The sequence below is a fragment of the Manis javanica genome, chromosome 7 (assembly GCF_040802235.1).
Source record: "Manis javanica isolate MJ-LG chromosome 7, MJ_LKY, whole genome shotgun sequence".
Classification (NCBI taxonomy): domain Eukaryota; kingdom Metazoa; phylum Chordata; class Mammalia; order Pholidota; family Manidae; genus Manis; species Manis javanica.
In genome coordinates this window covers 74,992,809-75,007,585 of record NC_133162.1, presented here as the reverse complement: position 1 = coordinate 75,007,585, position 14,777 = coordinate 74,992,809, and positions in this window count along the sequence as shown.

Genomic DNA, 14,777 nt, shown 5'->3' with positions numbered 1-14,777 from the left:
AGGAGCAGCCTGGCGCTGAGTGTGGGGACAATGGATCTTTGTGGGTACACGGTGGGGGGAGCAGTACAATGGGCCAGAGGCCCTTTAGAGCTCTCTAGGACCCTGGGAAAGGGATGCTGCAAGGGAAAGGCTGAGTATTATGGCTCAGCCAACCCCCTTTCCGCCATGAACTGACAAGTCCCTGAATCAGCTCTAACCAGCTTCCATCTCCTCATCCACGTACAACGACTCCTGTCAGAACGTGGGACCTCTCTGGGCCTGGCATGTTGTGCAGACTACCTTCTTCAAGCCCAGCGGGACTCAGCAAGACGCCCACGGCACTCAAAACGCAGGCTGAGGTTTGATTCTGCTCTGACCGGAGTTAGGAAGGTGAGGCCCCAGGGGCCCACCAGCAGTTATCTCAGGAAACCCGAGAGACAAACGCTCAAGCTCTCCTTCCTCCCTTCCTTTCCTGCAGCCCCGTCTCCCACCACCCAGCCACCAGCAGCCCCCACGAGTCAGGTCCGCCGACACAGCTGCCCGTGGCTCCGCAAGTGGGACCCCGTCCTCGGGGAGTGGGCACTGTGTCCTGCACTGCCTGCCAAGCCACCGACATAAAGTCCTCCTGCCCCCACCCCACCCCCACAATCTGAGCTGAATTATACATTTTAGTGGGAATCTGAAGACCCTGGAATAAGCCAAGGGAAGAATAACAGACCTGAGATGGGAGCCTGGCATCTGGCCCTGACTACATCGCTGGAGACATGCTTTGGCCTCCATCTACCACTCTCATGGGATATTCCTCTATTTGTTCAGAACTTGGACATATGGGGATGTATTTACTGTATCTGCTCAGAGACCCCAACACTTCCCGAGTCCTGCCCCGATCCTCCTCTTCTCAGTAAAGGATTGGGAACTGACAGTGAAGGGTCATGAGAAAGGCCCCACCTGGCTGCGGCTGGGCCTGGGACCTCCACCTGACCACCCCCCGGGGGCACTCAGAAGGGCTCACTCTGGCCCCAGCGCCAGATGTGCAGTTGTGTCAAGCCCTGTGCTCCCTGGTTAGAATCAACCCAAGAACGAGGGGAGGAGGATTCAGACAGTTTTAAACCTAAAATGGTTGAGCAATCACTAACTCGGCAGAGTTAACCAGGAAGTGGTTACTTTACCTCTATCAATCATAGAAGACAAAGAAGCCAGACTGGAACTGAGAAGATCGTGGGAGCTGCACTTCTCTGATGCCCAAGCCTGCCGGCAAGCTCTGGCCAGCCACAAAGGCCCTTCCTGCAGCCTGCGGCTCTAACCCTCACGACGGTGCGTGCCACGGCTGCACCTGCGGACGCCAACTCCCTGCCCCTCCCGCAGGCCGTCCTTGTGGCCAGATTGTCACACAGTGTGAGATATATCACACGAAATTGCAAAGGGGGGTAGCAAGTTCCCTTGGATCCACTGATTATAATCAATGTTGCTGCCTTCCGGTAGGAATGGCCCATTTGCAGGGAAAGTCGATGAACTTCAGACCATAAACAAAGATCTAGCCTTCCAAGCTTTCCGAGGATTCCGCCCCAAGGAGACCATGAACTGCCGCGCCTGCTGCTCCACCGCCCCTGCTGGGTTGTCGTGTGCGCCCGTCAGAGCCGCTGGCCTTCGGGGGACACCACCCGACACTGACGGGCCAGTGGGCTGCGCAGTGCCCCATTCAAGCCTGCAGACACAGAGCGTGCCGGGCTGGCCGCCAGGTCTGGGTCAACGAGCAGCCCAAGTAGGCGACAAACGTGCTGTAAGGACTGTGGGTTGTCGCCATTGGGGTCCCCCATCACTGTTCCCTCTGCCATCCACCTGCACATTGGAAGAGCCTCCAACGGCAGGAGAGGAGATCCTATATGAGGTGGCCTCTGAGCCCCAGAAAGTGAGAGAGATTGTGCCCTAATCTCGGTGGGCAGGAGAAGCTCTGAGGACCTCCCAAAGGAGGGGCCACAATAATGTAAAATAGCCCTACAAACCTTTAAAAGGTACCCAGCGTTGAAGTGCACATTTGAAACCTCCTAAGTGTCCAACAACCTAAGCATAGTTATAATTAATAATAACTGTTTAACTGAGGGGGGGCCGTTTCTATTCACTAATATGACCACATTGCATCTTTAAAATGCATCCAAGAAACGGAAATGTTCATGGTGATTTTCTCTGATAGTAACAAATTTTTCCTCCTTGCATTTTTCTGTATTCTTACAAATTGTATTGTTCCTAAAATCCTAAAACCATCTTTGCTTTAAAAAAGAAAGGACATTGGAAGCAAGTGAGGATTATATGAAAGAGCACGTTCCCCAAGAAGATAAGCAGTTGGAGTGCTTGACCTTGGGCAAAAAGAAAACACCATGTGCTTCCAACAGAGGCAGTGGGTGGCCCCAGGAAGCCTGCTCTGGCGGCTGCATTTGGAGGAGCTGGGCCAGGCCTGGAGGGTCTCCCTCCCAAACAGGACCGGATGCTGCCTGCTGAGGGAAGAGCTACCATGGTGAAAGTGGAGCATGAGGGGTGGCATGGCAGATGGAGCTGAGAAAGGGACATGTGGGGGCAGGGGGTCCAGTGGTCAGAGATTGCAAACCTGGGGCTGACTTCCTGGCTTCAGGGTCAGGGGCAAGCTCTTTAACACAGCCTCCCCAACAAGGCTTCTCCCAGGAGGGTGACGGTGCCCCCAACACATACCCCACTGCCACTCAGAGCACAGTCCCTCCCTCCCCAGTGCTCCTCAACTGTACTTTAACAGCCTGAGCCAGCATCTTTTTCCTGTTCAAATAACCTACTCTTTTCATAGAAACTATATCAATTTACCAATCATGCACACAAATCAACTTTCTGAGAGCACTTGGGAGAGGGCCTGCACAGAGCAAGTGGCAATGCCTGTGGCACCCGTGGGACTTTGGGACAATCTGGGAGCGTGCCATTAGGGAGACGCATGAGCTCTGCTCTGTCCTTCCCTGCTGCATCACAGAAGTTGCGGGTCATCACAACTTTTGTGATGACAATCTGTACATAGCGTCAATGAAAAATTCTGTTACTCTTTTTTATTGTGGTAAAATATATATAACATAGAACATACCGTTTATAGGTATACAACTCAGTGGCATTAAGTACATTCACACTGCTGTGTGTGCAGCCACCACCACCCATCCCCAGAGCTATTCCATCTTCCCAAACTGACATTCTGTGCCCACTAAACACTAACTCCCCATCCTACTTTGCCTGCAGCTGCTGGCAACCACCATTCTACTTTCTGTCTCAGTGAATTTGATTCCAGGTCCTTGATGCTAGTGGAGTCATACAATGTTTGTATCGAGATCTTGTAGGTATTTTGTTAGATTTCTTCCTAGATATTTGGTGGTTTTGATGTTCTTATTAAAAAGTGCTTTTATTTCATTTTCTAATTGTCATTATATATGAATACAATTAATTGTTTATTGACTGTGTCCTGTGACCTTAACCGAATCCTATTAGTCTAATGGTCTTATTCCCATATTCCATGGGATTTTCTACATACAGCACAAAGTGAAACTAATGACAGTTTCACTACTTCTTTTCCAATCTGCATGCTTTGTCTACTCTGGAGGTTAGAAATAAAGATGGGAAGCATTTGGGGATTATTGAACAAATGTTCATTTATTCATTTCCTAAATAGTCTTTGACTACTTGCTACATGTATGCTGCTGCCAGTAATGAAGGGAGTTCACAGATGCCCTTCATCAAGCTCTTGCTCTCCTAGTCAAGAGGAGACATATGTAACTATTGCTAATGCTGCATAGAAAAGAGCAAGGTTTGCAAAACACACTGACAAAGTGCTGTGGAATGTCTGAGGGAGTGAGGGCAGTTCTAGGACCACTGGGTAATGTGACACCGTTATGTACACAGGCAGCTTCATGTTGTTCACAGAGTGAAACATTACTACCAGATCTAACCCTCACAGCTCCACGACACACACAGCACCCCCAGTGGTCTCCCAGGGTCACAGAATGATGGATCTCTGCCAGGTGTGTGATTCCTGCATTTGTACACTTACCACCATGGGGCCAAAGATGGTCCTGGAAGTTATTTAAGGATAAAATCCTTAGGCTGGGAAGGAACTCTGGTGAACCTCTTTCCTAAGTTGGCACTGTTTTTCTGGAGAGATTGTTTGCCCTCTTGGGGCAGGGACAACATTCCTCCCCTCTGGGTTTCTGAAGCCCCTTCAACACGGAGAGAAGAAGCACAGTCCCTCCCTGCCCAGTGCTCCTCAACTGGACTTTCACAGCTTGAGCTAGCATCTTTTTCCTGTTCAAATCCTCTACTCTTTTCATAGAAACTGTATCAATTTACCAATCATGCTATAAATTGCATGTCTTTTTCTTTTCCCAGAAGGTCCCTAGGACTGTCACTCTGATGTTCCCTCCAGTGGAGGGTGAGCAACCAAGAATCTCCTTGATCCCTTCGGAACATGAGCATTTAAGCCTCGAGCAGCCTTGCTGCTCCCACTCTGTCGATGAAGTAAACTGCCTAGAACTCATCCAGGACTTTGCAGGAAAGAAGAGGGCGAAAGAAACTTAAAAGTGCTATGCCTTCTGGTGGTCATGAGCGAGACCAATCACACCAAAATACCTATTAAATTTCCCCAAAGTACTTGAGTTACAACCAGTATTTGCTTATAATTTTATAAAGTAAATTATACCATTGCCAGACTCTTTAATTATAGTACTGTTTGTACATATTTATCTGTCCTTGACCAATTTTTTTAGTGAGTTGTCTTTTGTGAGGTTTATAATTTTTAGTTTCTGTTTTCTAACTTAATGTTCCTTTTATTAATGTTATTTTTGTCTGATACTTCTTTAAATCCCCCTTTCCAAGAAATGAATATTGAGTGTTTTCTTCTTTTGTTTTTTTCTTTATTGGTGGTAAAAAAAACACTTCATGTGAATTTTCTCTTAGTATTACTTTGATAAATACTGCAGATGTTCATACGTAGTGTTGTCATTCAATAAATATTATGTTGCTGTAGTCTTTAATTTCCCACTCTGGCCAATTATTACTTGAAATAGAAATGAGCAATTTTAATGCATAGTTTTGTAATTCCATTGAAATATACATTGTTACCAGTTTTGCTATATTGTGGAAAGGGTTTATAGCCTGCAAAATTTTCTACTTTTGTAATGTATTGGTTCTTTATACGTCATAATTTATAAAGATTTCAGACAGTAGGAAGTCTCTAAAGCTCAAATCCTGTCAATTGATTCTGTTTTATTGTTTTGTAATCTATACCTACTCTTGCCAGCTTAACTTAATATAAACTGATAATAGTAAATTCAAGTTTCTAAATAGCACATTTTGTCAAATATTCCTTAACTCTTAATGTTTATGTCAAAATCTTTGTCAAAAAATAACAAAATTCACAGTTTTAAAAACAGCATCTTTAGTATTGATCATAATTTTTGTTAAATGCTGCATATATAATCCAAATTCTGTTGACTAAACAATGCTTTTTTAATGTTAACATTAATGTCAGTGTTTTGTTTATACTTGATAAAGCCTTTCTGGGTTATTTTGTTTCAAGGGACCCTGGTGCAGTCCAGTGCACACCCCATCAAGACAACTCAAGTGAGTTGGAAGGAGTGAGGCCCTTGGAGTCAGACCTGGGCAGAATCCCAGACTGACCACTTTGGGAGACCTTGAGCACAAAATGGGTGCCTTGGGTGGAGGGAAAGCCAGTGCCTGCAACATAGGGTTATTGTGAGGATTACATTATATGTAACATGCATAAATGTGTACATAGACACACCTGTTTCTAGAAGCATCAGACTTGGGACTGCTCCCAAGTCCTTTCTTGGGAGTTTTTTTCTAGCCAATAAGGCTTATTATTTATGGGGTACCTGATATGCATACTGAATTATAATTTGTAGACAAATCAACATTGAAGAACCTATGCTGGAAATCCAGAAAAAAAAAGTCCACATGCTGTGGAGAAGCAGAGAGGAAAGAGAGGAGGCAGCAGATCGATCCAATAGTTAGGAGTAAAACTGGGAGGAAGCAGTGTCTGATGGACCGTGGGAGGGGGAAGGGGCTTCTGTGCCATCAGGGAGGCACACTGTGGACGTTCCCAAACCACACCCAACTTTTTATGCTTGTTTATTTCTTGTTTTTAGATGAGTGAATGTATTCCCATTCACTTCTACTCTTTTTAAAAGGTTAAGCAGGAAAACAGCGCAGTTTTGATCCTACAGTTGTTATCCTGAAACAGTATCAGCCTCATTTAAAATATATCTTAAAATAACAATAACCATGCAAAACTGTATTTGCCCTTCATGAAATGTAGGACTTCAGTGATTCTTTATGTCTCTCAGTCCACTTTCCCATCCTTTCCTATTCTTTTATTATTTAGTCTAAATAATAAATACTTATATTTCTGTTTAAAAATTACAGAAAAAATATTGTGTCTATAATTATATTTGTAAGCACTTCTAAATGTAGAATATTTTCCAATTAAATATTTTAAAGTTTTATCCATGAAGGTATGTCTGAAAATGTTTATCAGAAAAATGTAGGGAAAGAGCTTTCAGCAGCTCATTTTATGACTTAAAAACAACTCATTTCAACTCCTAGCACAATAAATTTTATTTTAAAAGTATTGTAATTAATAAGGCACCAAGTTCAGAATCAAATACTGGAAAAGTCATAAATAAAAGTTTACTAACATCTAAAAAGCTAACAGATGACAAATAAATATTTATCATTCATTAAGCAGTTTAACAACTCACCTTAAATGCTGAGTTCAAAACTCATTTCATTCACAATATCTGTGTGTGGGAGGGGGGGTGTGGGGTGAGGCAGGGGTGTGGGGGGTTGTGGGTGTGTAGGGTGTGTGTGTGTGTAAGGTGTGGGTGTGGGGGGGTGGGTGTGTAGTGTGTGTCAGTGTGGGTGTGTGGGGAGGTGTAGGGTGTGTGTGTGCATGTAGGTTGTGTAGGTGTGGGTGTGGTGTGTGTGTGTAGGGGGTGTGGGTGTGGGTTTGTGTGTGGGTATGGGTAGTGCTTCATCTATTTCTCTTCGTCCATCAGATTTGTTAGTAATACACCCTCTCCTACTGGGGCTTGGTAATTTTTTTTAACTCCCCATTCTTTCAAGTAGTTTTGAGGCCACAAAGACTTCTTACCGCCCAATAAGACTAACAGTTCTGTCATATTACTTAGCCCATGTGGTATCTTCTTTTGGGCTCCCCAGAAAGGAGACCCTGAGACAAAGACTTGAGGCCAAATATTTTGAGAAGCACTGTCAGACATTAGGAAAATGAGCCACCAAAAGAAGGAAAATCAATCAAGGGTGTGTGAAAGAATGTGAAGTACCATTGTGGGTAAATGGGATGCAAGCCTACTGGGGCCTCTAAGGGAATAGAGAACACACTCCAGAGTTGTCCCATGGAGAAGGGGGCAAGCTGAGGTATTTCCTTTCCATGAATTCCTTCAGAGAGCCAGGCAAATTCCTGTGACTAAAGAAAGTCCCCAGGCAAGGAACTCAGAATCTTGAGGTAGGAAGCCCTCCATATATGGGAACACTGTCCCCTGAAGCGTAAGGTGAACCAGGAGAGAGGGTGGGCACCAACAGCATCTACTATTTATATTATAAAATCCTACAAGGAGCACTGGGAGCTCTGCCAACTGAATGTATTTGAAAGTGGCTGCATTTCAGAGCTACTTCAGTGTCTTTGGATCTATGCCACCAGAACACCTTCCCATGAGGACCCCAGGTATGTGAACAAGAATGGAATCCCAAAATTACAGCAACTTCTTTAGTCGTAGCAAGAGTGCAGAAAAAAATATTGTCTCTAATTTTATTAGTGAGCACTTTTAAATGTAAAATATTTTCCAATTAGATATTTTAAAGGTATTTCTGAAAACATTTATCAGAAAACTGTAGGAAAAGAGCTTTTGGCAGCTCATTTTATGACTTAAAAATAATTCAACTCCTAGTGCAATACATCTGATTTTAAAAGTTATAGTTGATAAGCCAGCAAGTTCAGAATCAAACACTGGAAAAGTCATGAATAACAGTTTACCAGCATCTAAAATCCTAACAGACTACAATATTTTTTAATAGCTGGAATTTTTAAATAGTTGGATATCAGGAATAAAAAAGACAAAAGCATAAAAAGTGATGTGTTCACATGGCCCCACTGATATATTTGCCATATATTTTACATTTTTAAAATGAAAAATATGTTCCAAAACGCCATAGCATAAACCATTTTCTCAATTAAATCCATTTTCATAGCACTTTGAAAACAGCTGTCTTTGATAATGTGACACATCAATTGTGCATTGACGCTATAATTTATCTCTTCTCTTTTTAAGTCAACACTGAGACTTCTATTTTCAGAAACTTAATAGACATCAAGGTACACTTTCATGCCTGAAAAATACTCTGTACATGGATGCACCTGGTTGCCATAATGAAAACACACACCCAAGTCAGCAATCCTATTAGATTTGAACATTTGGGAAGATCCTCTTGTTGCCAAACTGCACCACCTCCCCTCCACTGGAATCATAGAACTGTATCAGCACTAAGATGGAAGTTTCTGAAAGAAAATAACTCTGTAAAGCTTCTATTCAGTCCTGAAGAACTTAGATCATGGCAAAACAGTCAAGACACTCTTCAAAGCTCTGCAGTCTAGACAGATATGTGTGTGACCTGCCAATAAAGGCTGGCAGAGATCGTGACCAAGGTCTTTCAAGACAGTTCTATGTTGGGTCTAATTTCTACCATATTTAGAAGAACTCTAGTGTCTCTTGTACATTTAGAAGAAGTGGGATCATATCAGGTCTGAAACTGACCAGTTCTTTTCTATTGTATTCTTATAAATGAAACCTGTTGAAATATACGGAAGGAAAGTTTAGTTGAAATGAATCTGCTAAATATAAAATGATACTTTACAGGTAACAATCTCTCATTTTTCTTGGAAAAAGAATGTTTTTATCTTTAAGTGCCAAGAATCATGGGTTTCAGATTCAATTTTTAAAGTCATTGCAAAAGTTCAGACCAATTGAATGTGAAAGGAGCCAAGATGGCGGTGTGAGTAGAGCAGCAGAAATCTCCTCCAAAGCCATATATATTTTTGAAAATACAACAAATACAACTATTCCTGAAAAAGAGATCAGGGGACACAGGACAGCAGCCAGACTACTTCTACACCTGTGAGAACCCAGTGCCTCATGAAGGGGGTAAGATACAAGCCATGGCCTGGTGGGAAATGAGCGCCCCTCACCCCAGCTCCATGTGGGAGGAGAGGAATCAGAGTGGGAAGGGGGAGGGAGCCCAGGACTGCTAAATACCTAGCCCTAGCCATCCGCACCGGGAGCACAGACACACAGTGCATGGGGTGCTGGACACTAGGGAAATGGGACAGTAAAACCTGTGAGTGAGTCCCTGTAGCTGGCACCCATGGGACAAAGAAAAGTGAGTGCCCTTTGAAAGACTTAAAGGGACAGGGATCCCACACCTGGATGGAAGTGCCCCAGCACACTCAGCCCAGGAGCTGGGAATCCCGGGGAACTCCAGGTGCCCTGAGCCGTTGGGTGGCAGCACAGCTTGGAGGGCCCTCATGGCGATAAACAGCTTCCCACCAGTTCCCCCTCCAACGTGGCTCTGCCATAGCAGAAGAGCAGCCTGAAGCCAGCCACATGCACAGCAACCACGGAGTTTACCCCACAGAGGCCAGGAAAGAATAAGAGGTCCCGTCTGCATACAGCTACCCAGCACAAACCTCTAGGGGTTGACATTCTCACAGGAGAGGAAGGCCACAAACTAGTAAGAAGGGACATTCTCCCAGCCGACACACATGCCAGCTCCCCACAACTACCTCTATTGCCATGAAAAGGCAGAAGAATTTGATCCTGACCAAAATAACAGAGACAGCCTCTGAGAAGGAGCTTGGAGAGATAGACCTAACCAATCTTCCTGAAAAAGAATTCAAAATAAAGGTCACAACCATGCTGATGGAGCTTCAGAGAAAAATACAAGAGATAATGGAAAGTCGGGATGAAGACTACAGAAATAAAACAATCTCTGGAAGGATTTAAAAGCAAAATGGATGAGATGCAGGAGGGCATGGATGGAATAGAAAACAGAGAACAGGAACTTATAGAAGCTGACACAGAGAGAGATAAAAGGATCCCCAGGAATGAAACAATATTAAGAGAACTGTGTGATCAATCCAAAAGGAAGAATATCCGCATTATAGGGGTACCAGGAGAAGAGAGAAAAAAAGGGATAGATAGTGTAATTGAAGAAATAATTGCTGCAAACTTCCCCAAAGTGGAGGAGGAAATAATAGCTTAGACCAAGGAAGTACACAGAACTCCCAACAGAAGGGACCCAAGGAGTACAGCACCAAGACACATAATAATTAAAATGACAAAGATCAAGGACAAGGACAGAGTTTTAAAGGCAGCTAGGGAGAGGAAAAAGGTCACCTACAAAGGAAAACCCATCAGGCTATCATCAGACTTCTCAACAGAAACCTTACAGGCCAGAAGAGAATGGCATGATATATTTAATGCAATGAAACAGAAGGGCCTTAAACCAAGAATACTGTATCCAGCATGATTATCATTTAAATATGAAAGAGGGATTAAACAATTCCCAGGCAAGCAAAAGAGGGAATTTGCCTCCCACAAACCAACTCAACAGGGTATTTTAGAGGGACTGTTCTAGATGGGAGCACGCCTAAGACTGAACAGATGTCACCAGAGAAAATAAAATCAGAGCAAAGAAAGCAGACCAACCAAATACTAACTAAAGTCAAAAAATAAAATCAACTACCCAAAAAAGCAGGTAAAGGAAACACAGAAGAGCACACAATAAAACACCCAACATACAAAGAATGGAGGAGGAGGAATCAGAAAGGAGAGAAAGAAAGAATCACGAGACAGTGTTTATAATAGTTCAATAAGTGACTTAAGTTAGACAGTCAGATAAGAAGCTAACCTTGGAAGTTTGGTAACCATGAATCTAAAGCCTGCAATGACAATAAGTACCTATCTTTCAATATTCACCCTAAATGTGAAAGGACTGAATGCACCAATCAAAAGACACAGAGGAATAAAATGGACAAAAAAGCAAGACCCATCTATATGCTGCTTACAAGAGACTCAACTCAAACCCAAAGACATGCACAGACTCAAAGTCAAGGGATGGAAAAACATATTCCATGCAAACAACAGGGAGAAAAAAGCAGGTGTTGCAGTACTGGTATCAGACAAAATAGACTTCAAAACAAGGAAAGTAACAAGAGATAAAGAAGGACATTACATAATGATAAAGGGCTCAGTCCAACAAGAAGATATAACCATTGTAAATATATATACACAAATACAGGAGCACCAGCATATGTGAAATAAATAATAACAGAATTAAAGGAGGAAACAGAATGCAATGCATTGATTTTAGGAGACTTCAACACACCACTCACTCCAAAGGATAGATCCACCAGACAGAAAATAAGTAAGGACACAGAGGCACTGTACAAAGCACTAGAACAGATGGATCTAATAGATATCTATAGAACTCTAGATCCAAAAGCAACAGGATACACATTCTTCTCAAGTGCACATGGAACATTCTCCAGAATAGATCACATACTAGGCCACAGAAAGAGCCTCAGTAAATTTAAACAGATTGAAATTTTACCAACCAACTTCCCATACCACAAAGGTATAAAACTAGAAATAAATTGAACAAAGAAAGCAAAAAAGACCCACAAACACATGGAGGCTTAACAACATGCTCTAAGTAATCAATGGATCAAAGACCAAATTAAAATCAAGATAAGCAAAATATGGAAACAAATGACAAGAACAACACAAAGTCCCAACTTCTGAGGGACACAGCGAAAGCAGTCTTAAGAAGAAAGTTTATAGCAATTCAGGCAAATTTAAAGAAGGAAGAACAATCCGAATTGAATAGTCTAATGTCACAATTATCGAATTAGGAAAAAGAAGAACAAATGAGGCCTAAAGTCAGCAGAAGGAGGGACATAATAAAGATCAGAGAAGAAATAAATAAAATTAAGAAGAATAAAACAATAGAAAAAAAATCAATGAAACCAAGAGCTGCTTCTTGAAAAAATAAAAATATAGATAAGCCTCTAGCCAGACTTACTAAGAGAAAAAGAGAATGAACACACATCAACAGAATAAGAAACAAGAAAGGAAAAATCATGATGAAACCCACAGAAATACAAACAATTATTAGAGAATACTATGAAAACCTGTATGCTAATAAGCTGGTAAACCTAGAACAAATGGACAACTTCCTAGAAAAATACAACCTTTCATGACTGACCAAGGAAGAAACAGAAAATCTAAACAAACCAATTACCCGCAAAGAAATTGAAGTGGTAAACAAAAAACTACCCAGGAACAAAACCTCCAGGCCAGATGGATTTACCTCAGAATTTTATCAGACATACAGAGAAGACATAATACCCATTCTCCATAAAGTTTTCCAAAAAATAGAAGAGGAGGGAATATTCCCAAACTCATTCTATGAACCCAACATCACCCTAATATCAAAATCAGGCAAAGACCCCACCAAAAAAGAAAATGACAGACCAATATCCAGGATGAATGTACATGCAAAAATACTCAACAAAATATTAGCAAGCCAAATTCAAAAATACATCAAAAGGATCATACACCATGACCAAGTGGGATTCATCCCAGGGATGCAAGGATGGTACAGCATTCGAAAATCCATCAACATCATCCACCACATAAACAAAAAGAAAGACAAAAACCACATGATCACCTACATAGATGCTGAAAAAGCATTCGACAAAATTCAACATCCATTCATCATAAAAACTCTCAACAAAATGGGTATACAGGGCAAGTACCTCAACATAATAAAGGCCGTATATGATAAACCCACAGCCAACATCATACTGAATAGCAAGAAGCTGAAAGCTTTTCCCCTGAGATCGGGAACAAGACAGGGATGCCCACTCTCCCTACTGTTATTCAACATAGTACTGGAGGTCCTAGCCATGGCAGTTAGATAAAACAAAGAAATACAAGGAATCTAAATTGGTAAAGATGAAGTTAACTGTCACTAATTGCAAATGACATGATAGTGTACATTAAAAACCCTAGAGACTCCACTCCAAAACTACTAGAACTGATACAGGAATACAGCAAAGTTGCAGGATATGAAATTAACATGCAGAAATCTGTGGCTTTCCTACACACTGACAATGAACTAATAGAAAGAGAAATCAGGAAAACTCTTCCATTCACAATAGCAGCAAAAAGAATAAAATACTTAGGGAAAAACCTTACCAAGGAAGTGAAAGACCTATATCCTGAAAACTATAAGACACTCTTAAGAGAAATTAAAGAGGTCACTAACAAATGGAAACTCATTCCATTCTCTTGGCTAGGAATAATTAATATCATCAAAATGGCCATCCTGCCCAAAGCAATATACAGATTCAATGCAATCCCTATCAAATTACCAACACCATTCTTCAACAAACTGGAACAAATAGTTCTAAAATTCACATGGAAACACCAAAGATCCCAAATAGCCAAAGAAACCTTGAGAAGGAAGAATAAAGTAGGGGGGATCTTGCTCCCCAATGTCAAGCTCTACTCCTAAGCCACAGTAATCAAGACAATTTGGTACTGGCACAAGAACAGAGCCATAGACCAGTGGAACAGAATAGAGACTCCAGACATTAACCCAAAAAATATATGGTCAATTAATATACAATAAAGAAGCCATGGACATACAATGGGGGAATGACAGTCTCTTCAGCAGTTGGTGTTCGCAAAACTGGACAGCTGCATGTAAGAGAATGAAACTGGATCACTGTCTAACCCCATACACAAAAGTAAATTCGAAATGGATCAAAGACCTGAATGTAAGTCATGAAAACCTAAAACTCTTATAAAAAAACATAGGCAAAAATATCTTGGACATAAACATGAGCGACTTCTTCATAAACATATCTCCCTGGGCAATGGAAACAAAAGCAAAAATGAACAAGTGGGACTATATCAAGCTGAAAAGCTTCTGTACAGCAAAGAACACCATCAATAGAACAAAAACTCACCCTACAGTATGGGAGAATATATTCATAAATGACAGATCTGATAGAGGGTTGACATCCAAAATGTATAAAGAGCTCACACACCTCAACAAACGCAAAGTAAAAAATACAATTAAAAAATGGGCAGAGGTGCTGAACAAACACATCTCCAAAGAAGAAATTCAGATGGCCAACAGACACATGAAAAGATGCTCCACATCGCTAGTCATCAGAGAAACGCAAATTAAAACCACAATGAGATATCACCTCACACCAGTAAGGATCACACTCATCCAAAAGACAAAACAACAACAAATGTTGGTGAGGTTGTGGAGAAATGGGAACCCTCCTACATTGCTGTTGGGAATGTAAGTTAGTTCAACCATTGTGGAAAGCAATATGGAGGTTCCTCAAAGAGCTCAAAATAGACTTACCATTTGATCCAGGAATTCAACTCCCAGGAATTTACCCTAAGAATACAGCAGCCCAGTTTGAAAAAGATAGATTCTCCGCTATGTTTATCGCTGCACTATTTACAATAGCCAAGAAATGGAAGCAACCTAAGTGTCCATCAGTAGATGAATGGATAAAGAAGATGTGGTACATATACACAATGGAATATTATTCAGTGATAAGAAGAAAACAAATCCTAACATTTGCAACCACATGGATGGAGCTAGAGGGTATTATGCTCAGT